Genomic DNA, 26,886 nt, shown 5'->3' on the forward strand with positions numbered 1-26,886 from the left:
ACTTACATACATACAATCTTAAGAGGGATTGAGGAAAAGGGAAGAAAAGTGGGAGTGTTTGGGATCTAAGAGGAAGATGCTATTTCAAATAGAGTGGTCAGGAAGTCCTCACTGCTAACATGACCAGAAGCTATATGGGGACTGGAAGAAACACCCCAGAAGGCAGAGCAAATTTTAAGATTCTGAGCAGGAAGTGGACCTGGCTTTGAACAGAAAAGGCAAGTGTGGTCAGAGTGAGAGGAATGTGGTCAGAGATGTCTTTAGAGATGTAAGGAAATCAGATCATGCAGGGTCTTGAAGATTTTGGCTTTAACTTGCAGTGAGATGGGAAGCCACTGGAGACTTCTGAACAGAGAAGTAATCTGAATTATATTTTATAAGATAATTTATATTTTTATATTTATATTTTTCCCTAGTTCTTACTCTGATTACAGTTTTAAAAATAGGCTGCTGTAGGGGCCAGGGTTAGAAGCAGGGAGACTAATTAAGAGTCTTTTAGACACTCTTTGCTATGCAGAAGAGATAGCAGAAAATTAAAACAATAGAGTAGCATGCATGTCCCTGTATAAAAGCAAAACAAAACAAAACAAAACAATAAAAGCCCTGTAACGAAAATCCACAACATCCTGAAAAAAATGCAGTTGCCGACCAGTCAATTTTTCCAGGGTATGAATACAAGTATCAGAAGGGAAAAGCCAACGAGGATGAAAAAATACATGTTCTTCAACAAATTACACAAATCCCTAGCATTTCATTTGCTTTATATTATCCCTACAAATATGTTCTACATCTACTTTCTTGTTGAAATTTATAAAACAGATACATGCAGACAAAAGGAAAAATTGAAATCCAAATGCTTAATTTATAATGCAGCCCCTTTTATGTTAGGACACACTAGTAATTAGACTTGGCCTAAAAACTAAATTTTAAAATATTAAAATAATATAACAAGTCAGTACACTGAAACCTAGAGAAAGAATGCAAAAATTTTAAGCATTATGAGTAGAAGCCTCAGAAACCATATTTCATCCAGTTCTTACAACATCCTGTAAAGTAGAGGGAGATGAAAAAACTGAGGCTTCAAGATGTTAGATGACCTACGCAAGGTCCATAGCCAAGTAAATATTAGGCGTTGATTTGGATCCAGGTGTCTAATTCTAGATGCCATTTTCTTCTGTCTAAATTCCTCAAAATAGAGATTGCATAGCAAATAATCAAATACCTAAGAATGGTCAGTACTGCCAATAAATTGCCTCGATATGACTGATCTGTACTCTATTGGTTTGTTCACTGAATTTCTGGTGAAGTAATGCAGGAATAGAATGCAGTGCTAACTCATGATAAAGCCTACTGATGAGGTTCTTCTATATTTGAAGGGAAGCAAAAAGCCTTTCATAAAAATATTCCTGAAATGTCCCTTTTCCCTAGTTCTTTCTGATAAATGCCCTACCCATCAGTATCTTTTTTTTTCCTCTACTGTTTACAGTGTAATCTTGACTGAAATCTAAGTTTTAATAAAACTTATATTGAAATGCAGATATATATATTTGTACAATATACAATCACTTTTTGGAAAACAGGTTTTGTCTCCCAGTGCCTAAATGAAGAGATAGAAAAATGTTTCAAAATCATTCTGAATTCCTATGGTAAAAGTATGCACTTTCCACTTCTAAAATCTATGAGAAGTAAAATAAATCTCTTTCCAAAAATGTACCTTATTTTGTAAAGAATTACGATGTAGATTTAATTTAAAAGAAGCAACATAATTAAAGAGGAAAGTCCCTTTTGTGTCAAAACTTGACACAAGAAAATGTGTTTCAAATTGCAGCTTTTAAATTTAAATTCCTCCTTAAATGTTTCTCTACAAAGTCAATCACTGCAGCAGAGAAGTACTTCAGGGATTTTAGAACTGAAAATACATCTTAAATCAAAATATGCCACTAGCAGCTTTATACAAAAACTCAAGAGACAACCTGACATCATTTGAATTTCTTTAAGTGTGTACAATATATTTTAAAATACATTTGAAGCCAATTTGGTCAAATTTAACTGGATGTATTTTTCTGAGTTTACCATAAAGAAAGACAAAATGATATTTTAATAGGATGAACAAACCCACTGATTCATCTACAAAACATTGCAAATTAATAATCAATAAGGAGTCTCACTGGAGGAGTATCCCTATAAAATTTACAGATCCATTCAGTAATTTATTGAATGAATCCACCTGCATTGTTTCAAATATCTTTCCTCAAAGTTCTATCTGCAGTGAGATACTGGGTATATTTCCTTTTTATTGTTTTCATTATATTTTACATACACATGCATACATATATGTAATCCATACTCACAAATAAAAATGAACATATACATTTATAGTCTTCATAATATAACTTAAAATTTAGCTTAGCTTTATCCTCTTTTTTATTAATATAATGCTATTTAACTTTTGCTTGTTGATCAGTCTCAAAGCTTTACTCTTTAAACCCACCAGTACAGGGATAGTGTCCTATAGTACTTTTTGCATTCCCATCACATCAAACATAATGTAGGAAAGCAGTTGCTCAATTCATGAGTCTTAATCAACACATTTGCTTTAATAAAAATTATGGGAGAAAATGGACTCTAATCCACTCCTATATACTTACATTAGGAATTAAATGTGAAGAGCTAGTTACTTATTCCAAAAGCTAAAGGATATATTTATTTAATAAATTATATAAAGTCTATACCAATATTTCAGGCCTTAGCCATTTTTCACAAGGGGAAAGAACCTGTGTGATTTGTTTCCATGTTTTTGTACCAGGTCTTAAGCAGCGGTGCAATGAATGAACAAAAGTCAACAGGGATTGTTAATACAAGTGGCTTCCTCATATAAACAGAAAGTTAGGTAGGTAAAGGAAATTCCTTTCATAGGCCAGGACAAAATGAAAAATATCACCAACAATGACATTTAGAGAGGAAAGAGAAAATAAAATAGAGTTGATGCTGCATTTCACATAATTTTAAGATAATTCACTGAAGAGTAAACCAAAGAAAATCACATTTAAATGAGCCAACAATAGATTTTCATATGATGAATGAAATTTTTACTGTGAATCTGGTATGACATTAACGCTACAGAAGTATTTGGAAAGGCATGATGAAAACATTTCCAAAGTGTGTTTACAAGGGTATTTGTTTTTTCACATATATATGGATATTCCAAACATATACATATTTGCATATAGATAAACGTTATCTATATATATAAGTACATGATACTTATACGTAAAAACAGGTAATAAGAAACTGGGACATGAACGTACATTTGTTTATCCAAAATTAAAAAATAATACAAAGAAGATGTCAAAATTTTGTGATAACTGCAGACATAGATAAATCTAGGTATATCACTTTGAATTACTTATGCAATTCTTTAAAAAAGCAAAAAAAACACAAGGCTGAGCAAGGTGAAATTACTTTTTTTTAACATCTTTAATGGACTATAATTGCTTTAAAATGGTGTGTAAGTTTCTGCTTCATAAAAAAAGTGAATCAGCTATACATATATCCCCATATTCTCTCACTCTTGCATATCCCTCCCACCCTCCTTATCCAACCCCTCTAGGTGGTCACAAAGCACTGAGCTGATGTCCCTGTGCTATGCGGCTGCTTCCCACTAGCTATCTATTTTACATTTGGTAGTATATATAAGTCCATGCCACTCTCTCACTTCGTCCCAGCTTACCCTTCCCCCTTCCCGTGTCCTCAAGTCCATTCCCTATGTCTGTGTCTTTATTCCTGTCCTGCCCCTAGGTTCTTCATAAGCTTTTTTTCTTTTTAGATTCCATATATATGTGTTAGCATATGGTATTTGTTTTTTTCTTTCTGACTTTCTTCACTCTGTATGACAGACTCCAAGTCCATCCACCTCACTACAAATAACTCAATTTCATTTCTTTTTATGGCTGCATAATATTCCATTGTATATATGTGCCACATCTTCTTTATCCATTCATCTGTTGATGGACACTTAGGTTGCTTCCATCTCCTGGCTATTGTAAATACAGCTGCAATGAACATTGTTGTACATGACTCTTTTTAAATTATGTTTTTTCTCAGGGTATATTCCCAGTAGTGGGTTTGCTGGGTCATATGGTAGTTCTATTTTGAGTTTTTTAAGGAACCTCCATACTCTTCTCCATAGTGGCTGTATCAATTTACATTCCCACTAACAGTTCAAGGGGGTTCCCTTTTCTCCACACCCTCTCCAGCATTTATTGTTTCTAGATTTTTTGATGATGGCCATTCTGACCAGTGTGAGATGATATCTCATTGTAGTTTTGATTTGCATTTCTCTAATGATTAATAATGTTGAGCATTCTTTCATGTGTTTGTTGGCAATCTGTATATCTTCTTTGGAGGAATGTCTGTTTAGGTCGGCTGCCCATTTTTGGATTGGGTTGTTTGTTTTTTTGATATTGAGCTGCATGAGCTGCTTGTAAGTTTTGGAGATTAATCCTTTGCCAGTTACTTAATTTGCCAATATTTTCTCCCATTCTGAGGGTTGTCTTTTCATCTTGTTTATGGTTTCCTTTGCTGTGAAAAAGCTTTTAAGTTTCATTAGGTCCCATTTGTTTATTTTTATTTCCATTTCTCTAGGAGGTGGGTCAAAAAGGATCTTCCTGTGATTTATGTCATAGAGTGTTCTGCCTATGTTTTCCTCTAAGAGTTTTACATTGTCTGGCCTTACATTTATGTCTTTAATCCATTTTGAGTTCATTTTTGTGTATGCTCTTAGGGAGTGTTCTAATTTCAGTCTTTTACATGTAGCTGTCCAGTTTTCCCAGCACCACTTATTGAAGGGGCTGTCTTTTCTCCATTGTATATTCTCCTTTATCAAAAATAAGGTGACCAGGGCTTCCCTGGTGGCGCAGTGGTTGAGAGTCTGCCTGCCGATGCAGGGGACACGGGTTCGTGCCCCTGTCCGGGAAGATCTCACATGCCGCGGAGCGGCTGGGCCCGTGAGCCATGGCCGCTAAGCCTGCATGTCCGGAGTCTGTGCTCCACAACGGGAGAGGCCACAACAGTGAGAGGTCCACGTACCATAAAAAAATAATAATAATAAAAAAATAAGGTGACCATATGTGTGTGGGTTTATCTCTGGGCTCTATCCTGTTCCATTGATTTATATTTCTGTTTTTGTACCAGTACTATACTGTCTTGATTACTGTAGCTTTGTAGTATAGTCTGAGGTCCAGGAGACTGATTCCTCTGGTTCCGTTTTTCTTTCTCAAGATTGCTTTGGCTATTCGGGGTCTTGTGTGTTTCCATACAAATTGTGAAATTTTTTGTTCTAGTTCTGTGAAAAATGCCAGTAGTAGATTGATAAGGATTGCATTGAATCTGTAGATTGCTTTGGGTAGTATAGTCATTTTCACAATGTTGATTCTTCCAATCCAAGAACATGGCATATCTCTCCACCTGTTTGTATAATCTTTAATTCCTTTCATCAGTGACTTATAGTTTTTTGCATACAGGTCTTTTGTGTCCTTGGGCAGGTTTATTCCTAGGTATTTTATTCTTTTTGTTGCAGTGGTAAATGGGAGCGTTTCCTTAATTTCTCTTTCAGATTTTTCATCATTAGTGTATAGGAATGCAAGACATTTAATTAATTTTTTAATTAATGCATTAATTTTGTATCCTGATATTTTACCAAATTCATTGATTAGCTCTAGCAGTTTTCCGGTAGCGTCTTCAGGATTCTCTATGTATAGTATCATGTCATCTGCAAACAGTGACAGTTTTACTTCTTCTTTTCCGATTTGGATTCCTTTTATTTCATTTTCTTCTCTGATTGCTGTGGCTAGAACTTCCAAAACTATGTTGAATAATAGTGGTGAGAGTGGGCAACCTTGTCTTGTTCCTGATCTTAGTGGAAATAGTTTCAGTTTTTCACCATTGAGAATGATGTTGGCTGTGCCTTTGTCATATACGGCATTTATTATGTTAAGTTCCCCTATGTCTACTTTCTGGAGGGTTTTTATCATAAATGGGTGTTGAATTTTGTCCAGAGTTTTTCCTGCATCTATTGAGATGATCACATGGTTTTTATGAAATTACTTTCTTGAAGCAACCTTCAAGTTCCCTAAGCCTGAGTTACTTGCCCTTCCTCTACACTGCAGGATGCAGTATTAGTCATGTTGTACAGTGTTTCCATTGTGTTTCTGTTGCCTCCACTAGACTATAAACATCTTGAAGGCAAGGATTGTGCCTTATACAGCCCTACAGTCCCTGTCTTTAGCATGATGTTTCGTGAAGTCAATGGTTTCTTGAGTGAATAAATGATATTTTTGGGGGGGTATCCAGACACTGGTGGAATACTTACAAAATCACCCCATGAATCACGTTCCAAAATGAATAGTTCAATGTTTACCAATGTCTTTGTCTGCCTCCCCTTTAATATTTTCAGAGTTGCAAATAAATATGCAACAAATGAAAAAATGTCTTTTAGAGGTTAGATTCTCCTCTATATTTAAAAGCATAGTTTGTGATATCCAACAGTCCAACTACTTATTGGAGGAGGGGCTGGTGTCCTTTAGTTTTGAAGATGACGCTATTACCTACCTTAAAAAGACACACCCTTTTATTTCCAGTGGCCCTCCTATATGCTCAGTATAATAGATTTGCAAAAGTTCTATTCAGAATAGAGCGAGAGTATGGCATTCTGATTGAGTTACCTCATCTCCCTAGATGTGTTAACCACCAGAAGCTCAATATATCTTCATAATGCTTAGAATTACGTTTCCTTCATTTTCTAATTAAAGGCTGATTATATCTATGACAGTTAGAGAATTTAATATGTGCATGTTTAGTTAGTTGAAAAATTAAATTCATCAGCTCACCTACTCTTCACTACAGCTATTATACTAACAAGAAAAATGTAGGTAGCCCTAATGTTATTCTCTCAACATAAATTAGATAAATAATGCTTTCCCTTCATTATATGAGGAGGGGAAAGAAAAAAAGATAGTACTGAGAAGAGTGTTTAGAAAATAGGGAAAGAACATATACTTTAAGAAACTGATAGAAGGTGGAGTGGAATGAAAACAATAGTATATACTAGAATAAAGTTTTACTTTACCGTATAAAATTTTAAAAGTAGTTTAACAGAATTTATCAATATGATTTATAATATGACTCACTTCTCAAATTTGGATTTTGAATTTGTCCTAGAAAGTTTATTGATTTATTAGTGAACATTAGTGTGAAATGTACTTAAGAATTCATATTTTGATTAGAGTACTCAATTAATCCTGACTGAATTTCTGAGGGAGAAAATGTACACTTCAATGTAATTTTGACATGTTATAATGCTAGGTAATATTTTCAAAATGTATATGGAGAATAATAAATGGTGACAAATTCACAGTTATTGATATATCAAGAGATCTTAGGACTTAATGATAGTCTCAAAACCATAGTACCACCTACCTTACACCCAAATGTACTACACATCCCAGAACACTGAGAATGTTTCAATGGTAGACTTATTTAATCAGTTTTATTTATTTAAGCTGTCTGGTTGTAAATCTTTGCTTCTCAGGAATCTTAAAGATTTAGGAGCAGGTACCTTATTCTCCAGTCTTGGAATAGGCACGTATCTTCTATTATGTGGTTGTACTTTGCATACATTTGTCTCTGTCCACTGAACTTTAATTTGGGGACCATGTCTTGTGCACCTCTGAATCATCTCACCCTATACTTTCACAAGTCTGGGCCTTGCCCTTGACTATTCTTTCTCCCTACAAGGCCTTCCTGTCCTCTACCTAGTAAAATGGTACTTGTATTTCAAAGCCCAACTCCCGTGCTCTGAATCTCTTCCTGACCCTCTCTGGATACCACCTGCCCTCAGTCAGGGCCACATTATGACTTCCATGAACCCTAGGCTCTTCTGCCTTTACAGACACTTTGATCATTAAAAAAAAAATCTTACAAATTATATAGAAGGACTGTGTTGTTATAAAGATGGATGTAGTAATATTACATATTAAAACATTTTATTTGACTGAAAAGGTCCTTGTTTTTCTTCTGATTTTAAAAGAAACTGAAACACTGTCATGGGCCCCACACTAAAAAGTATTGTGGGTCCAAAGCATTGCAACTACTGTGCCCAATGAACAGTCAGTTCTATTCCAGTGTCCTTCTCCAATGCCAGAGTTAAAAGATTCTACAGAACTTTGTTCCCATAGCATTTATTAACACCCAACCCAGTGCCAAGCAAAGAGCAGCCCCTAAGAAATTTTGTTTAATGTTGCTAATTTACATTTCACCCTTTCTTTATCAGTAATTGATTACATTTTACCTCCCTAAAACTTACTGTGAGTTCCTCAAAGGGCCAAGGTGTTATGCACTTTTATAAATCTAGAGAGTCATAAATTATTTGGTATAAAGTAAATATCTACTGAATTGAATGAAATTGTGCTCATCTTTGCTAACTCACATCAGATGCCATTGACTGCCACTTGCAAGGAAATGTTCTTCCAACAGAGAATACACACGAGAGCAATGTTTGAAGCTTCTGATTGTCATTCAAATGTATCCAGTTGTCCGAAACTCAGTTCTGATACAAAGTATACAGATAGCTAGAAATTATTTGTAATGGTAATCCATTACAAAGAGTCACTTTTGGATTTAATCAGCTGTGTTCTTATATTGGCATAGTGCCTCTATTTGACTACTAAGAGTTAGCCATAGATCTCAAGATGAAAATACCTTATACAATACAGAAAAACAAATGAGAGAATGAGAAGTTGCCTTAAAAATGATAATTTACAAGAGCTTCCCTCATTTATTTATTATAGTTTATTTGCTATTGATATTTTTCAACATTGATTTCCAATGAGTATAAAAGCACAAAATGAACTAAGAACTTGTAGCATATTATATGAACTGCAAATCTAATTATTAACTGTTGAATACTGTCCCACATCTATTTACTAAAGTAAAACGAACTAAATACATAAACTATTTGTTTATCCATTCATTCATTCATCTGACATGTAATAAATGCCTATTATAGATATTGCAGCCAATATAACTATATTTACAGAAGATCTCAGTCTAGTGAGATAGACAAATAAACAGTCCATTATAAACATTATCCACTCAGATAATTATTAGGAGAGGTGAACTTTCGTGCTAGTGAAAGGTGAGTGGGGCACCTAACCCTGATTCAGGTTACAAGGGAAGCACTTCAGGTTTTTGTTAATTAAATCTTCAAATGGCACTGTAAATTATAAAAGCCATGAAAGAGAACTAAAAATGTAAAGTATAGAGAACAAGAAGATTTAAGTCACCTATAATCATACCACACAGAGTTGAGCTGCATGTTGAAGAACACGGAAAATGTAACCAGAAGAAAAACAGAGTTTGCATTCCAGGCATGAACAAATGCAAACAGGAATGAGATGGCATCACAAAATCTGAAAACGTGCTAGAGCATTGGGGCCAGGGGCACAGTCTATGTTATACGTATAATGTAAACCAGACCAACCCATTCTGCCTCTGCAGAGAGGGACATAGAGGTCATCAAAGGCAGATAATAAGCAGGAAAATTGGTGTCTCCCTCTAGGTCCAGATAGAACCCTCATGCATCAGGAGATGCAAGGTTAGTGAATATTCACGAACTTCTAAGTGGTTAAAGCTCAGAATGAAGCAGGGCTACAGCAATTCTACATACTGATTTTCCTCAGAGATAAAATATTTCAGTCTTCAGGTGGGTGACAAAGATTGCCCTACTTCAGAAGCCTGGATGGTGATAGCTATCTCTGCCTCCTGTGAGGGACTTACTTTTACAAAATATTTGCACATTCTTCATTTCATTAATTCTTCATAACAACACAAAGACTAGCAGAGGTATTTCTCACATTTAACCACCACAGAAATGGAGTCTCACAGACATGCAACGTTCTGTTCAAGGTCAAAGGGTTTCAAAACAAGACCAGGACTACTGTTTCCCTTTCCCTCTTTTGAGCAGGGAGGCCAGGTTATTCAAGCCCTATAAAGTCTACAGTGGATAACACAGAGAGCTGGGGATGGAGAGGAGTCGATACTGCTATCTAAATGATTAATTATGAATGCTTCTTTATTGCCTTGATTTATTTAGATAATCGCTTAATCTTCCATTTTGTTGAGTATATGTAGCAACATCATTAGTCCAATTTGATTTTTTTTTTTTTTTTTTTTTTTTTTTGCGGTACGCGGGCCTCTTACTGTTACGGCCTCTCGCGTTGCGGAGCACAGGCTCCGGAAGCGCAGGCTCACGGCCATGGCTCACGGGCCCAGCCGCTCCGCGGCATGTGGGATCTTCCCGGACAGGGGCACGAACCCGTGTCCCCTGCATCGGCAGGCAGACTCTCAACCACTGCGCCACCAGGGAAGTCCCATATTTTCTTTTTGAGGACCAATAGCCATTTTAATATGGAAACCTTTAACAGAATTACCAGATGGGTGCTTTATTTGCTTTTAAAGTGGGTTACAAATAGTAGCAATTAGTCATTGATGAAGACCTCTAAGTCGAGAGGTTTTTCATAATGCAGCACCATGATAATTTTTTATTTCATCTGTAAAACAAATACAAAATCATTTGTAAAAAGCAACATATGTCTTGACAATTTTCTAATTATCTGTGTGTAAAATAGTCAATTCTCCTGCACAGATGGAACTTTTCACATGACACATTTTTACTCTAAAGCCTACAAAAGATGACTAGAAATTGGTGAGTCCATATTTCTACAATTTGTTTTTATCTGATTCTACCCAGTTAGAGCCCAGAGTTATGTTTATTTTTCCCACAAAAAGAGGTAACTGCTTATAAAAAAAACAAGGGAGGAGGATGGGTGCTGAGTTGAAAGCTGAATTTACTCAGAAATAGCATTAAAAACTAGACTCCACACTTTTCTCAGTGAAAATAAGAGGGGAAGGTTGCCAGATGGAAATCGTCCAAGTGGTGTTCTTTTAGGAATTGTGCCTAAGTTATCCTGAAGGAGGAACAAGAAAGAGAGAAAGATAGACAGGAAATTTTTAACAAGATACCCTGAAAAAGTTTTCTGGCTTTACTTGCCAGTAAAGAAGCCAAAAACAATTATTATTATTCAAACAACTTAATGAATCCATATGAAAAACCACCAAGTATTTTATACTAGGAAATGTAATTTTTAGTAACTTTTCTGTCATATTTGGAATTTATCAACTGTATTCTCTCTCTAAAATTAATGACTGATAATAGCATTTAACCACTTTTCAACACGTTTGTTCATTTAGTCAGTACTGGCATCTCTTCCAACCATCCCACAGCCTTTGTACATGTCTGGATCTCATTCATCTTCTGCAAACACCAACACAGATGTGCCTACATGCCCACCTCTCCCTCCTACACCAGCTAAGAAAAGAAGCCACCCATGTCACTGTAGGTACCCCCAAGAGAGCCCACTGTGATTGCAGTTTGTGGCCACTGTCATTGTTTTGGTTCCTTCAGGAAAAAATGAACCTGGGTTGAGACCTCTTTCTTGAGAGTCTCCAAAAATGTATGCTCTAATTAAACATCTCACTTTGGGATTTACAAAATATTTAAGGTCAGAAAACCTCTCTCATCGTCCATCAATTGGAATTTTGAAACTGTGCCAGTAATCACCAAATTTTCTTTTTCACAAACAGATGATGACTGTTACAATATGTGCTGGGTTAGGCCTACAAGTGTAATAATATTTAGCTGCCAAGTTAGAATACTTGCTCCACCCTATCTTTAGAAATGCAACCAGAATCCAGAAATGTAATATTTGTGGTTTCAGACTACATGTAGAAAGCCTAATTTTATATCCAAATCTTAAGTGATTATAAGGAGTTAGTTGGGGCTGCAAACATGACATTATGTTTGATGAATAAGAATCTATTCTATTTTTGTAGTGGAAAGCCCATGATTGCAGGTCATGCATGCCTGATATCCTCATATATCTACCTTAAAACAGTAATCCATGAACATGCCTCCGTAGTCAATATCTTGATCCCAAGTGATATTTATAATCACAACACATGGATTCTCAAGTAAATATGTATCCTTGCATCAGAAATAATAAGTATGTTTTGCATTCCTTTACTCAAAAGGAAAGTGAATGTAAGGAAGACAATACCTTGGTTTTGTTTGTATTTCATTGATTACACTTTGGAGAACTATTGATATAACAATTATTATCTTCTGATATGTTAACCTTATTAATAAAATAATTCATGATTCAAGTGAAGTACTTATAGGCTTAAATACAACATTCACGTCATTTTAGCAGTTCCTTCTATTATATATATATATATATATATATATATATATATATATATAATCTTCTATAAAAATCAAAAGAATAATAGCTCATTTTCCAAAAATAGTAGTTTTCCAAGAGAACTCCAGATCCAAAACAAGTACTATTTTATTCACGTCAGCTTTTACAAATGTGAAGAGGAATGCTAGAGATGCTTACAACATTCCAAATGCCTAATACACCAGCAGACACCAGTGTATCATCTAATAATCACTTTACTTATATGAACAAGTATACACAAAAATAAAATTTAAGAACTCTGATGACCAAAATGTAAATAATCAAGTAAATCAAATGAAACTCTATGATAGATTTTTTTATTTCCCCAGATTTAGGTGTGATCATTTTGGGCGAACTAAGGTTTGGGTGGAAATTGCAGATCCAAATGAGTGCTACCAAACCTATACAATAGAGCATCATGATGAAGAGGGTCAAGGAAGCCTCTGTGAGGACCTGATATCTGAAGTGAGATTTAAATGATGAAGAGGAGGCAGGCATACGAAGACTGGAGGGGAGAAAGAGTGTTCCAAACAGAAAGCATAACAAGTTCAAAGTCTCTGCAGGAGGAAATCTTTTGGCATGTTTGAGTGACAGAACAAAGGTTCATGGTGGCTTTGGTTTAGTGAGTCATTCTGAGAGTGAAAGGAGTTGAGGTCCCAGAGGCAGGCTGGTACCTAATCAGGTCATGCTTGTAGACCATTTTGGAAGATCAGATTTTATTCTCATTGTAATGGAAAGACACTGGCAGATTTTAAAAAGGGAAAAGACATGTTTGCATTTGCACTTTAGAAATAACACTCTAGGGGTATTGCAGGGAGCGTAGTAAAATCAGAGACACAGCAGATGTTGGTGGCTTGGATTACGATTTAGACAAGAAGGTCATGAAAAATGGTCAGATTTGGTATAAATTTTTGATGTGAAGGTAATAGAAATTACTGAGGGATTGGGGTGGCATATAAGGGAAAAGAGCAAAAGATGATCTCAGGGGTTTTCCTCTAAAAAGAAAGTGAGTGGATATCAGTACTATTCACTCACATGAGGAAGATTTATGACGATGGCAAACTGAGGTATATGAGGAAAAAACTCAATGGTTCTACTTTTACTCTGTTATGTTTGTGATAATAATAACTAGCAATTACTGAGCACTTATTCTGTGCCAAGTATACCTCTATACACTTGTATATTTAATTTTTTATATCTTTTACCTAATCCTCCCAAGAACCCCATGAATTAGTTCTTATTATCATTCTCATTTTAGAGATTAAGAAAACTAAATTACACAGAAACTAACACATCATTGTAAAGCAATTATACCCCAATAAAGATGTTAAAAAAATATTAAAACTAAAAAAAAAAAGAAAACTAAATTACAGAGAGATTTGCCCTAGTCAGCCAGTTAATAGAGTCATGGAGAATCTGGTGCCAGAACCTGCTGCATGGCCACTGGGTACTACTGCCTTTACCAGTGGAAAAGCTGAATAGGTAGTTGTATTGAGTATGGAGCCCAGGTGAGAAGCCTGGGATGGTGATACATAAAAACAAAATCCTGGGGCACCACATGACTCAGATATTTAGTAGAAGCAGTATAGGAGACTAAGAAGATGTAGTCAGCAATGGAGAGGAAAACCAAGTGAAGATGGTGATAAGAAGTGCTCCAGGGAGAGGGAGTGAACAACCACTCAAATGCCAACATTTTAGACAAGGAGACAGAACTGACCACTGAATTTAGATTTCATTATGTTCTAGAACACTGTAAAACACAGTAATCATCTTCCTATCTCAGGGTAAAGAGGAAGAGGGACATTCTCTTGCACTTCCCCTCCTAATTCTGAGACACTGTTCTATTATCTCAGTTCAATAAGCCCTATGTCTACAAAACCCAAACAATCAATCAAACCATCTGTCTTCTAAATCTTGTCATCGACAAGTACTTCATCAATTCACTAGAATAATTTGGCAGCTGGCTTGTTTGTTTTTTCATTTTTGGGGTTTTTTTCTTCTATCACTTGTCACTATCCTAGATGACTTGGATGACTCATTCATCTATTTAGCTTCAAAATTCTTTTGCCCCTATATTCAGTGGCCGACACTCCCACTCAGCTTTGGCAATCCATACCCATAGATACAAAATAAATTGTTTCTAAACAAAAAGTGTTCTATTGTACTATCCAGAATTGTGAAATTCTCTTTTCTCATTCCCATCCCACTCAGGCCCACAAAAATTCCTCTTAGGCATCAAAGCCTGATGCTCTTTCCTGGCTTGACTGTCATCTCTTCCTAACTGTGATCCCCCTGATAACACACTTTCAGGAGTGCAATTGATTCTCCCATTCTTTGACCTTCTCTCACAGCGGCCTTGCCAATCCCATTACCAAATCAATCCTACCATCTGTTTGCTCTCCTCCTCCTCCTGGGCTGCCAAGAGTTACTGAGAAAATTGAATAACCGTGCTGATTGACTCTGCTACAAATTTATGATTTCCGATGTCAGCTGAACTCTCAGAGCTGCTTAGCAGCCCTATTACTCATTCCTACTTGGCTGGTCTTCCCATTCCACACAGCAGCTGTTCCCACCACACCCTCCTCAGATCCCCCACTCTCACCCTCACTCCCCTCAACCTCAACACATGGTTTCACCTCCTACTACTGAGAACATTGGGACTATCAAGCATGAACCCCCTCCACTTCCCTCCTCTATGTCTCCAAATTTACTGGTATCTTTACTCACTGGGACTTCACTTTGCATCTAAGAAGAATCCTTATTCTCTTGTTCATCTGACCTTTTGATTCCACTGTTCCTGCCTCTGCCAAGATCTTGTTTCATCAATGTGCTTTCTCTTTTCCGTTCAACCTCTAACCTTCTTTCAACATACAAACCTACCTGAATTTTCCTATTTTGTAAAAAAAAGATCTTTCTTCCCCTCTTCCACCATCAAGTTGCTGTTTTCTTTTCCTTCCTACAAAGATTCTTGGCAAAGGACCTTGCATTCAATGGCTCTGCTTACTTAAACTGGCTCCATAAAATCTGGTGTAATCTTAGCTGGCTACCATGCTGATGAAACTATTCGAAATGCTACACAAAGGACGCTTTTCTCACTCTTCAGTTTTCTTGATCTGAATGCTGGGAGTTTGGCTTTAATATGAATACATTTACTTACTAACTCTTTCAATTTGGGAAAGCCATTTAAAGTCCGTAAGATTTAGTGCCCTCCTATGTAAATTGCGGATGTATGGGTCACTTTTAAGGATACCTCAGGGTCCTTTGAGGAAATTACTTTCACCCACTGAATTTAGTCTAGTAAAACTGTTATTCAAAGTGTGTTGCCCTTCTTGTCAACCAAAAGGTTGACAGGTTACCCCAAAAGGCTATTTCAGCATTCCCTCTCTGGAGTCTGAATAGTGAGCTTGAAAGGAACAGTTTACCAACCCCTGCTAACCTCTGAATTGACTTCTACCCTCTGGAGCTGGAATGGACCTTTCTCTTTCCTGAGCATGTTTATCCTCCGCTAGCACTTTGTGAGCCCCATCTGTTAGTTCCAAAAGCCATCTTCAGTCTAAAATGCTAAATTGTAAACTTGGTTTCTATTGCTTGAAAATAAATTTTATTATTAGGGTTAAATGAGCTCATCTGTGTAATATTTTTAGTGCAAAGTTTAGTGACTAAAAAAAAAAAGTTTAGTGACTAGTAAAAGTTAAGTCAATTTTTGCTATTATTATTGTTTTTGATATTGTTATTATTAGGACATCTATGAGCAGAAACACTTTCCATTTTTTCCAGCTTTTCATCACAGTTTTCTTCAGATTCTACATATACTTCTTTTATGGTGTCTTCCCCACATCTCAGCAAGATTGGTCCTTTGCCATTTTCTGTTTTTACACTCTCTGTGAACTCCCTAGGGAGCTCATATACTTGACTGGAGTCAGCTATCACTAAATGTAGATGAACTGTTTAATTCTTTCTTTTCCCAAGCTTAATCTCCTACATTTCAAATTCCACTTTCTTATTAAAATGCTCAAAACTAAAATCTAAAACAAAATTATTTTCCATTCCTCTCCTCTCTTCCCCAACCTCCAGTCATCTGCCAAACATTTTACATCCATCTGTCCATATACCTCTTGATCTGTCTCCAAAGTCGTGGCATCAGAATCACATGATCAGACTTTATCAGACTATCTGAGTTCCCTAACAAGTATCCCTTTCTCTAGTACTTTTACTATAAACTGCCCTCCATTCTTCCCACAAAGCCATCATTCTAAACCAAGTATTGCATTATACCCCTGCTTGAAAACTTGCAGTAACTTCCACATGTTCACAAGATAAACCCAAACTCCTAATCATAAAATTCAAGGCTCCTCTTGAGCTGAATCTACTTAATCTTTCCAGTTCATATCTAGTCACTCTTCCCATGTTCCCTATACTCTAACCAAACTGGATGATGTGTCTTTTACCAAATAAATGATTAATTTTGATGCTTTCATTATTTTGCTCATGATTTCTTCTCCAGTTGAAATGCCTTTCTTCCCTCCTTAGTGTAAATAAACTTAATTTATTGTAAGGTTCAACGCAAAAGCTTCTTGTATTATTCCCAAATGACTTCACTTTCCCTCTTTATCTCTTTTGCCCTATAGCACTTGTAACACATCTGACCCTCTTGGTAGCTAGTTCCTTAAAAGCACAGATGGCATCTTTCCCACATTTATATTCCCAGACTCAAGCACAGTGTCTGGGCTAAAGTGGTATTCAGTAATTATTTTTGAGTAATTGTTTCTCTCTGGTGACTCAGAATAGAAAAATACATTCTGAAATATATATGTACATATATGAATATATATGAATAATATATATGGACATATATATGAATATGTGAAACAGACATATAGAGAAAATATATATTTCAAAATATTTATTATATATCTAAATATGTATATTTAGATATATGTGTATGTGCATCCAATATAATCCAGAACTTTTATACTCCATTTGTTAATGCTTCAGCAGTCAATACATGAGTCAACACTGACATTAGTATTCCCGACATACTTCACTTATGATATCAAGAAAAGTTACATTCAGAATCGGCAAATCAAGCATTGAGAAAATTCTACGCTATATACAATGAATGGTAAGATATTCTGACAATATGGTATATCACAGATTGTAGCTTTTCATAATAATATTAGTAAGACAATCTGGATTTCTAAGTTAATTTTTAAAAGAAAACATCTAAGTCTTTCAATTAGAGAAGACGTGGTGAACTGCCAATCCATGGATAACAGCAACATTAAAGGCATGATGGTATTCCCTCTGAAACCTACCAAACACAATACAAATTTCAAACAAAATTACAATCTTTTGTTTAAACAATTATATTAAAAAGCATACTGAATATGATTTATACAGGATTTTGCATAAATTTTATGACAAAGTATAAAACAGGCATTTTGAAAATTGCACATCGAGAATGTGGATATTTATCTATAGAACTGTGGCTTAAATACTTTGCATACATAGGATATGTGCAATGTCTGCATTATATGAATATTAAGAATAATTTCAGCAGCACAGAATAACTTTACAGGACATCTTTGCTGGAAAATTTAACAATGTTAGTAACACATATTAATCATTATTCATAGACCAGGGGTTCTAAATTCTTGAAACACTAGATAGCCCATGGCATACTGTAGTCCCATTCAGCTCTAACAGATTGAAGCTACATTTCCTTGGTTGCAAGTCAAAGATCACACAGAAAACATCCAGGCAGAAAGCATCTAGTCTAATAGAATATGTATCTTTTAATTGGAATTAAAGATGAAAAAAAGAGAAAAAAAAAGAGTAACTCTGCAGGCTGTGCCTTCAGTATTGATGATCCTTAAAAATTCCACTATTACATAACTGCCAGAACAGTCTCACTACAAATGAAATCCTATGAATTGTTTTATTTTTTCAAAAGAAAACAGTGAGCCTTATAAACAGCAGGACTGTGAAAGTCATATCTGCATTATCTGTGGCATTAATTCTTTTTTTTAAAACCATGACACACAAAAGCAAGCAAAAACCACTGAAAATGATATGCTGCAAGGTCAAAATAAAAATACTTTTGGGTAAAGTGTGAAATAATAATCAGCTTATAGCTTGAGGAGTGAGTTCAGACAATGATAGAGGTAGAAACGGTATGGCATCGATTTGATGAGCAATGATTTTTAGCTTTCAGCCTCAAGATAGTCTCCAAGCATGACTTGAAATCGAGATCATAGCTTAACATCAAGGAAAGTCTTTTTTGAGAGTCAGTATTACAGCAAAAGAATTTTATATTTAAATGATGTTTTCTATCTATATCTCAGCATCATATAGATTTGCCAAATCATCACACATAAACATTTTAAGTTGGACTGAACTCCACGTTTAAAGAATAGTTTCAAGTCTATGGATTTTAGAAACCATGCATTTATATGTATTTCTTTTATTATTAACTATTCTAGTTCCTCTAGAATAAGTCTAGAATAAGGAAATAAGTCTCTAGAGCAGAGCAGTGTATTGGTGCCAAGAAATGACCAAAGAGAGCTGTTGTCTCTACTACTTCTTATTCCACATAAAGTGTGGCCACTAATGGCATAGAATTCCAAGCCTAAGAGAAATATGTCTCCGTTAAGGCACAATCCAGATTCCTTTAGGGTTATTTGTTTCTTCCCTCTCTGGAGCTTTGTTCCCCCTGCTTTGAGAGTTATTCCCCTAGCAAATCATGGCCTCCACTGCCCTGTACTTAAAGACCTCTGCTGTCTGACTCCCATTTCTCCCAGGATCAAGTTGAATCTCCTTCACATGAAATCTAATGCCATTTACATCTTGATCTATTTCCCAGTCTCCTTTTATATCATCCTGCCTTGGCATCTACTTGTCCTCCACCAGACCCCTTACTCTTGGTACCATGTAGTTATCACATCTGGGTAATATAGTTATCTTGGTAATAACAGAATTTCTGCAATAGAGTAGATCCCGAGTAACACACAGAGTGTACATGACGTATGATATTTATGTATATAAACAGGTGCACATCACCCCAACTGTTACCCAGCAGTTAATTCTTTATAGGAATATGACATCCACTGCACCTAATCTATTGTAGCAATGCAATAAATATTTATTGAATAACTATTTATACATTACATTGAATGCCCTAAAATCACAAAAAAATCCCTTTTATAGCAACAAATGAATTCAATCACTGTTTAATAAGCATCTACTAACTTACCATAAGCAAGGCACTTTGCTAAGAACTGGGTGGAGACAGCAAATATGATTCAGGCTTGGATCTTCCCAGTGAAGAGATTATGGTGTAATAATAAAATAATACATATATTCACTTACATGCACAAAAAGATTCCATCATTAAAGTTAGGAAGCTCCAGGTAACATAAAATCACACAGATAAAATGACTTAACATTAACACTCACGACCTGGTAATCAGAAACAGCTTATAAAAGAAGAATCATGGAAGGTAGGATTCACTCATGTAAAATTAGAAGACAGATTTGCTGGAGGAGATAACAGTATAGGTTAAGATAAACTGGTAGGAAAGTGTGAAGTAGGTAAAGTCACTAGAAATTTACCAAGCTTAACAGAAGCATCGAGTTCATGAAAAGAATGAAAAGTATAAATGGGAAAGGGAGATCAGAGTCAGAGGAATATGATTCTAAATTAAGAAATTGGAAATGTATTAATTAGAAATGATCAGGTGCTAAATGTTCCTGAGCAGGCCTAAGAAGAAGCAAGTTGTTCTGTCCTTGCAAGATTTGGGGGTGGCAATGTATGGGATACTTTAGCCTTCGGTGTAATATCTGAATCCATTATGTATACTTTGTACACAACTTTAATAGCAGTTCAACCATGCTCTCCATACCTAGCCATGATCTATTTTATCTTACAGTCTTGATCACTGGCCACTAGCACATACAAAAAAAGCACGAGAAAGCTTTCTTTATTTAACACATATTTTTATGATCCAATATTGCTAGATGACACAGTAAGTGGAGTAACTTCTAATAACAGTCATCAGGGCATATCAGTTTCAAGTTCAACTAAACAGCAAGTAATGGTGACAACTGGAGGATGGTGCTAAGCCTTACAAACCTCTACGTGAAAAGTAGTCAATAAAACAAGTTAATAGAAAAATTACTGCAAACTATTTCAAGAAAACTGAAATAAAACATTCCTCACAGTTAAACAAAACTGAATGGCAACACAAATGATGCAGCAATAGCTGAAAAGAACATGTCACAGTATAAAAGGTGCTCCCTACAATTACAACAGTGATTAACATAATTAATCACTTAATTTATTTTGATTAATATAACTCCAAATATTCGAAGAAAATGAAAGTGAGAATATGAGCTTACCAAATTACCCTGTTGAAGTCTACTAGAAATAAATAAATAAACCTGTTAGACCATTGTTTGTTTTAATGAGTAGTTTCTAAATGTTAAGAGACTCATGGAAACAGCTCAAAGTATCCATTGATAATTGATCATGTTTTATAATATTCTCATTTATAAATATTACCATGTTTTATAAGCACGTTTTTATGTTCTAAATAATCCCCAAAATACCTTTCCAAGACATACTAAACAGCAAGCTTATTTGTAAAGTTTGTTTGGTCCACACCAAAAAACAATTCTAAAATCAAGTTTAAATTCGTGTAAGGGTTTAAGGAAATAAGGGTTTAAAGTCAGGCATATCTGAAGTTCGAATCTCAAACTAACTCATGACCAGTGTTTTTGGTGTAAAACAAATTTGCCTATTTTTAATAGCAGATAGCACTCAGAGACACCTACTATATGGCGGGCACTATTGTGAATTGTGTTCAAAGTGCTTCTGGAATCTTAGCTCAACTAGTGAATAGCTACATGACTGGTGTCAATTTCTGAGCCTTTCTTTAATAATAGCTGTTATTTATACATTCTCACCGCATGCCAGGCATGGCCATAAGTGGTATATATCAACTTATATTAACCCATTATATGACATATAACATATAGCATACTAATTCATGCACTTTTCCTAATATTACCATAAGACTTCTATTATCTTCATTTAAATACATGACAGGTTAAGTAGCTTGCCCAAAGTCTCAAAGACTGGTCCATAATCAATGCTCTAAACACTTCATCTTTTAATTCATGAATTATATATACCTTTAAGTCAAATATTTTCACAGGAACCCCAAGAGAGGACAAAATACAGCAGTTCAAATACTTAGTAGATGTATTTAAACTGAAAGATCACTCACAGATCAGATCGTTATCAGGTAACTATCAGACCAAAAATTAAATTGCAACATTCTGATCATCTGAAGATGTAATAACAACTAAAAAGAAAGAAGCTTAAGAATCACACATCTTTGTCTTCATCCTAGCACAAATGTTTACTGAATTATTTTTATCACAAGTTCCATTGTCCTTATTTTAGAAAATAGAACTTCTAATTGATTATATACTATCAATTTAAAGATCCACAATTTTTATATACTTCCTATCCCATTTGCCAAAAATTTCTGCTACGTGATAAGGGAGCAATTTGAATTGATGTGTTAGACAAGGGAAAGAGTCAGGGGGGAAAACAATTGCTTTTTTCTCTTTATAAGGTTTTGTATAACAGTGTCTTTAGATTTCTATAAATATTCAGTTCTGTGTACAATAAAATGTCTGTGAGCAACATAATAACCAAAGTTACATTCCAAGTGGCATTCATACATTAACTGCCAAAGGAGGCTACAGAATAATTTTTGAAAGGAAAAAAAAAAAAGCCCTCTGGACCTGCTATAGTATGCAAACTCAACGGAAACGAATAGCCTAATTATATATCCATGAGGAGGTAGCCAAGAGTTCAGTGATTGGGAAAGAAAACTTGACAAAATCTAGGTATATTAGTCATATCCTCAAAATACTTTATTTCTTTGCAAGTTCTGAATTGTCAACAGTGTAAAATGAAGAGAAAAGTACCTCCAGAAGGTTTGCTATATTTTATGGCTCAATATTCGTAACTAATACGGCCATTCTTTCTACTGTTGTAAAAAGGCAGAACCAATCAGCTGGCAGATGACTGTCTTTGGCTCGGCAGAAACTTCCATTTCATGTGATAAAGTCAAACACACACAATATGAATATGTTCTCACTGGGGAGGGAAGGAGGGATGAGAGACCCCTTTCATGTCATTTATTTTATAAATTATTTCTAAGATGCATATTTGTTTTTCCTCAGGCCTGTCCAAAAGCAGAGTTCCATTGTCCCTTTCCAAAATGCAGTCATTTGTAAGTCATTTCAATGGCCCTTAATAGAATCCTATCAATCACATTATACTTTCAAAAATATGATCACCCTAATACATATGTTTTATCTCAAAATCGTAAACGGAACTTCTTTTTTATCGAAGTGTATCCTTTAGTCATTTACTTGTCATTTACTTGTGGTCACTTGGAACTTAAAATGTACTTCAGTTAACACTTGCACATATTTGATAGGCTTTTAATTCATGGATGGAAGTATTTCATACCATAAAAATTCTTTTAAAAAATTTGTTCTGGATTCAGAAAAAAAAAAAAAAACATATGTATGTTCTCTTCTTTTAAAATAAAGAATTAGTTTAAATTCTGGTAGCATATGATACAACCATCAACAATTCTAAAGCTTTCTTTTTTTCTTTTTTCATTGTCTCCATTACACCCACTGGGAGTACAATGGCTTAGGCCACAACATGAAACATCATGCTAATTAAACTGCCAATTAACTGGTATAAGAAATATATTGCATGAAATAGATTGCTGTATTACTTTGTTTTAACTTTTGTGTCATTTCAACTTGGTAACCACTAATTTAGAATCCTCTAATCATGCTCTTTCATCCAAATGTTAATCTCAGATGGCACGAGCACATGATTGCTGGGGAGCCCCGGAGTAAGATACGTACTGCATTTCTTCCTAGTATTAAAAATGGTTTATTGAAAGATTAAAAGATCCTGTGTCTACAGATTCCTGGTATTCATTTGAATACAACCTCTTTTAATGTAGTACTAATAACAAGACATCCTCAAAAACATGTTCTCAAACATCATCTAAATAGTGAGGCATTTGCTTGACAAGTCATCATAGGATTATGAAAAAGTCTCATGTAATAAATTGTTTCCTTAATATTATCAGTGTTTTCCTTAACAATTTTTTTTTCAATTACATGACTTTACCAATCAAGTTTCAATTTTGGGTTCCAAAAAATGGCAGATTTATTAGTAAATATGCAGGGGTTTTAAAGTCAACTGGCAGAAAGTTAGACTATGCTATATCCACTTGAAATGTGTTATCGGGAAGCAGCCAGTTTCTGATCCTTCTGGAATGCATATACCAAATGTCTGCTGCTTTCATGAGACTGACACATAGGGGAGAAAAAGTCCTTGCTGATCCGCCTTTTAACAGCTAGACACAGAGAGAAGAAGAAAGATTAGAGACTAAGGTCCCCTTCAGCTGCGACTGAGATAGAATTTTCACTGACAAAAATGGGAAGTGGCAATTAAAAAACAGGCTGAGCTGTACCTGATCTCAGAACTCCAATCTCTTAAAATCGGAAATGTTCATTTTTCCCCAAACATCTAAGGATAGAGTCTAGAAAGATATTCATTTTTAATCACATTAATTTTAACTTCTCATTAGAAATTCACAAAAAGCAGCATAAGATAGGTTATTATAGACGTATTAACATCCACAAAAATACAGAGTAGCCAACTTTTTCATAAAAAGTGTAAAAATTACTGAAACGCATGGTCTAATAAAAATCTGTAGTTGGCTTCGTTTTTTTTTCAGATGCTCAGATGCTAAACTGTGATATGAACTTAAAATATAACTTTCTCATGTTTTCACCAGCAATGCTATGCGTTCCCAAAAATGCAGAGCCACTTCTGAGGCCTACATTTTCCACAGTCACAATTGTTAGTCAATATATTTCATCTAAAAAGTAGTTTCAAATAGGCAAAACTGAGCATTTTCAGTGGTTGTTTATTTGTTTTTTCCACTCCAATATGCTTACTTAACCAATAACTATGTTTAAAATGAAAGCCACTGGCTTCCTTTATAGTAAATATGATCCAATTCAATTCAGCAAGTATTTATTTTGTTTATATTTCATACAGTCAAATCTTATCATCCAATAAATGCAGCACTATTTTCTGCCTAATGAAGGACTTTGAAAATAAAGCCCTAATCATATAGAATAGATCTTTATTAAATACTTGCAAAGAATAACAACGACTTATTTATGGATTGGTTGTCATAATCAGCATTACCCTTAGTTTTTATGATAACCTGACATAGCTCTCATTCTTAAGCTTCACAATTTTTAAGCTACTAATAATGAGAAAAAACTGTATTCCCTTATGATTGTGGATAAAGTGATCTCCAAAAATTGTTCTTTAACCTTTTGGAAACTTTCGTCATTGGATCATGACAAAGGTTTGATTTCAGCTTTCACAATTTCCTTTCACTTGTCTATGCCTGCAAGAATTACAGAGCTCCCAGATTTGAACTCTAGCAGATCAGAAACTGATGCATTTTCCCTGGAGAACCCGGACCTGCACAATTTTTCTGAATTTCACACCAGAGCATATGGAGAATACTGAGGGCTTGTCATTACACTTTTCTGTAAGGTGCCTTTTATTTCACTTTTGCCGGTGATACTGAGTTTATTTTGGCCCATGAACATATCAGTCAACAGCCACCTCACTCTATTCGTGTCAATTATAAAAACAACACTAAGAAAATTAATAATTACCAGCATTTACTGAACTTTTGTTATGTCATACTCACTTTGCCTGTCTAAATCTCATTTAATCATCGCAACTAATTTATGAGATAGATACTGTTTTTAACTTCATATTACATATGAAGAAATGGAAGCAGAGAGATGTTATTTGTTCAAAGGTCACATCATTTATGTGTGTGAACCACGTTTCAAACCCAGGCTGCCTGGATTCCAGGCCCTGAACTCTTAACCACGGTGATAGTTCATCATTTAGCATATGGCATTGTAATAATTAGCCTGCGTGGCTGGAATTCCCATTAAACTGGGAGCTCTCCTCATTCAAAGAATGCAGCTGCCATTTTCCTCAGTCCACCCAGATTCCAGCAGCAAAGTCTTCATTTAAAAAAAAAATTGATGCAAATAGTCCATATTTATATTAATATATTTTAAGCATGCAAAGCAAGTAAGTTAGAGAAAAATTTCTCTTCTTCCCTGTATACAGTATTTAGAACAGACCTTTTTGTCACAGATTCCACCTTTATATAATATTTCAGTGAGCTAGAACTTTTGAATACCTTTCACATCTAAGTCATGCATTCTGAATTGGCCTCACTCAGACTAATAGATATGTGATCTAGGGAACCACAAAATTTACCTCTGCACCCCCAAATAGTTACAGAACCTATCTTGAACCCCCATCTATAATAGTGTTTGGCATGAAGGCTCTGTGGCCCACCTGTTGAGTGCAGCCTCAGAAACCAGACTGGCAGAGCTCAATGCTCAGCACTACCTCCTGCTAATTCTGTAGCTTTGCAAATTTACCAAAACCCTCTGTTCCTCATTTTCCTTATCTGTAAAATGGGTGTCATGACAATAATAGTATCTACCTCATAAGGTTGATATAAATATTAAATAGTGCAATTAATATATCATCTACACAGAGTTGACTCTCGGTAACCTAAGTTTAAAAAATTATCAGAGAAATATGAAAATTTGTTCAGCTAAATTATATTTACCAAAACAGAGAGGTAGAATAATAGCAGTTAAAAAAATAACAAGAACTAAAACCAAAAGCATGCGTTTTAATTCCCAATAATATTTTAATTTTCTTTTATATCTTGGCAAAAGTTTTACCCATGTGCATCCAATCTGATGAATTCTGGACATAACTTTTCAATTGGTAATTCTCATTCATGGTTGCTCCACTGCTCTATATAGCCATTTATCTTGAGCCAAGTGCAGTCTCCCCTTGCTCCCCCACTTTTTTTCCCAAATGGATAGAGCCACGAGGCAAGGGTAGAAGTTTTATTTAGAAATAGTGGGACTTAGGAGAAGCTTGGTAGGTGGAAGCCTGCAAGTCTCCTATCTAAATTTCTAATCTTGTAAAACAAAGACTAAATTGACAACATTAAATTTTATTATCAAAATCAGTTCCATAAATGGCCAGAAATTCACCTAAATGAAAAAAAATTCAGTGTGACCAATTCTCTAAATATGTATCCCTGAAGATTATCCATGCCATCTTTGTGATACTGAAAGTGACACTATTTTGCAAGTCAGTATACTGCAATGAAAAAAAATCCAAATGATACGTATGATTTCATTTTGCTTCCCACTGTTTCTCTGACCTTTCCCAGTTGGAGTAGTAGCAGGAAACTAAAATAAAAGTACTGTTTTCCTGTGTGAGGCACTTTCGTGAAATTATAACAGCTGCAAGACTCCTCTGCCTGTTGCTTCTCCTACGCAGAGA

The 26,886-nt window shown here is 35.2% G+C and overlaps 1 protein-coding gene across 2 annotated transcripts in view; it reads right to left on the reverse strand.

Moving 5' to 3' along the window:
• PCDH7 (protocadherin 7) overlaps window positions 1-26,886 on the reverse strand; it is a 406,244-nt gene that overhangs the window by 318,185 nt on the left and 61,173 nt on the right. The window lies entirely within an intron of this gene.

Source organism: Delphinus delphis, chromosome 5 (assembly GCF_949987515.2).
Source record: "Delphinus delphis chromosome 5, mDelDel1.2, whole genome shotgun sequence".
Taxonomy (NCBI): domain Eukaryota; kingdom Metazoa; phylum Chordata; class Mammalia; order Artiodactyla; family Delphinidae; genus Delphinus; species Delphinus delphis.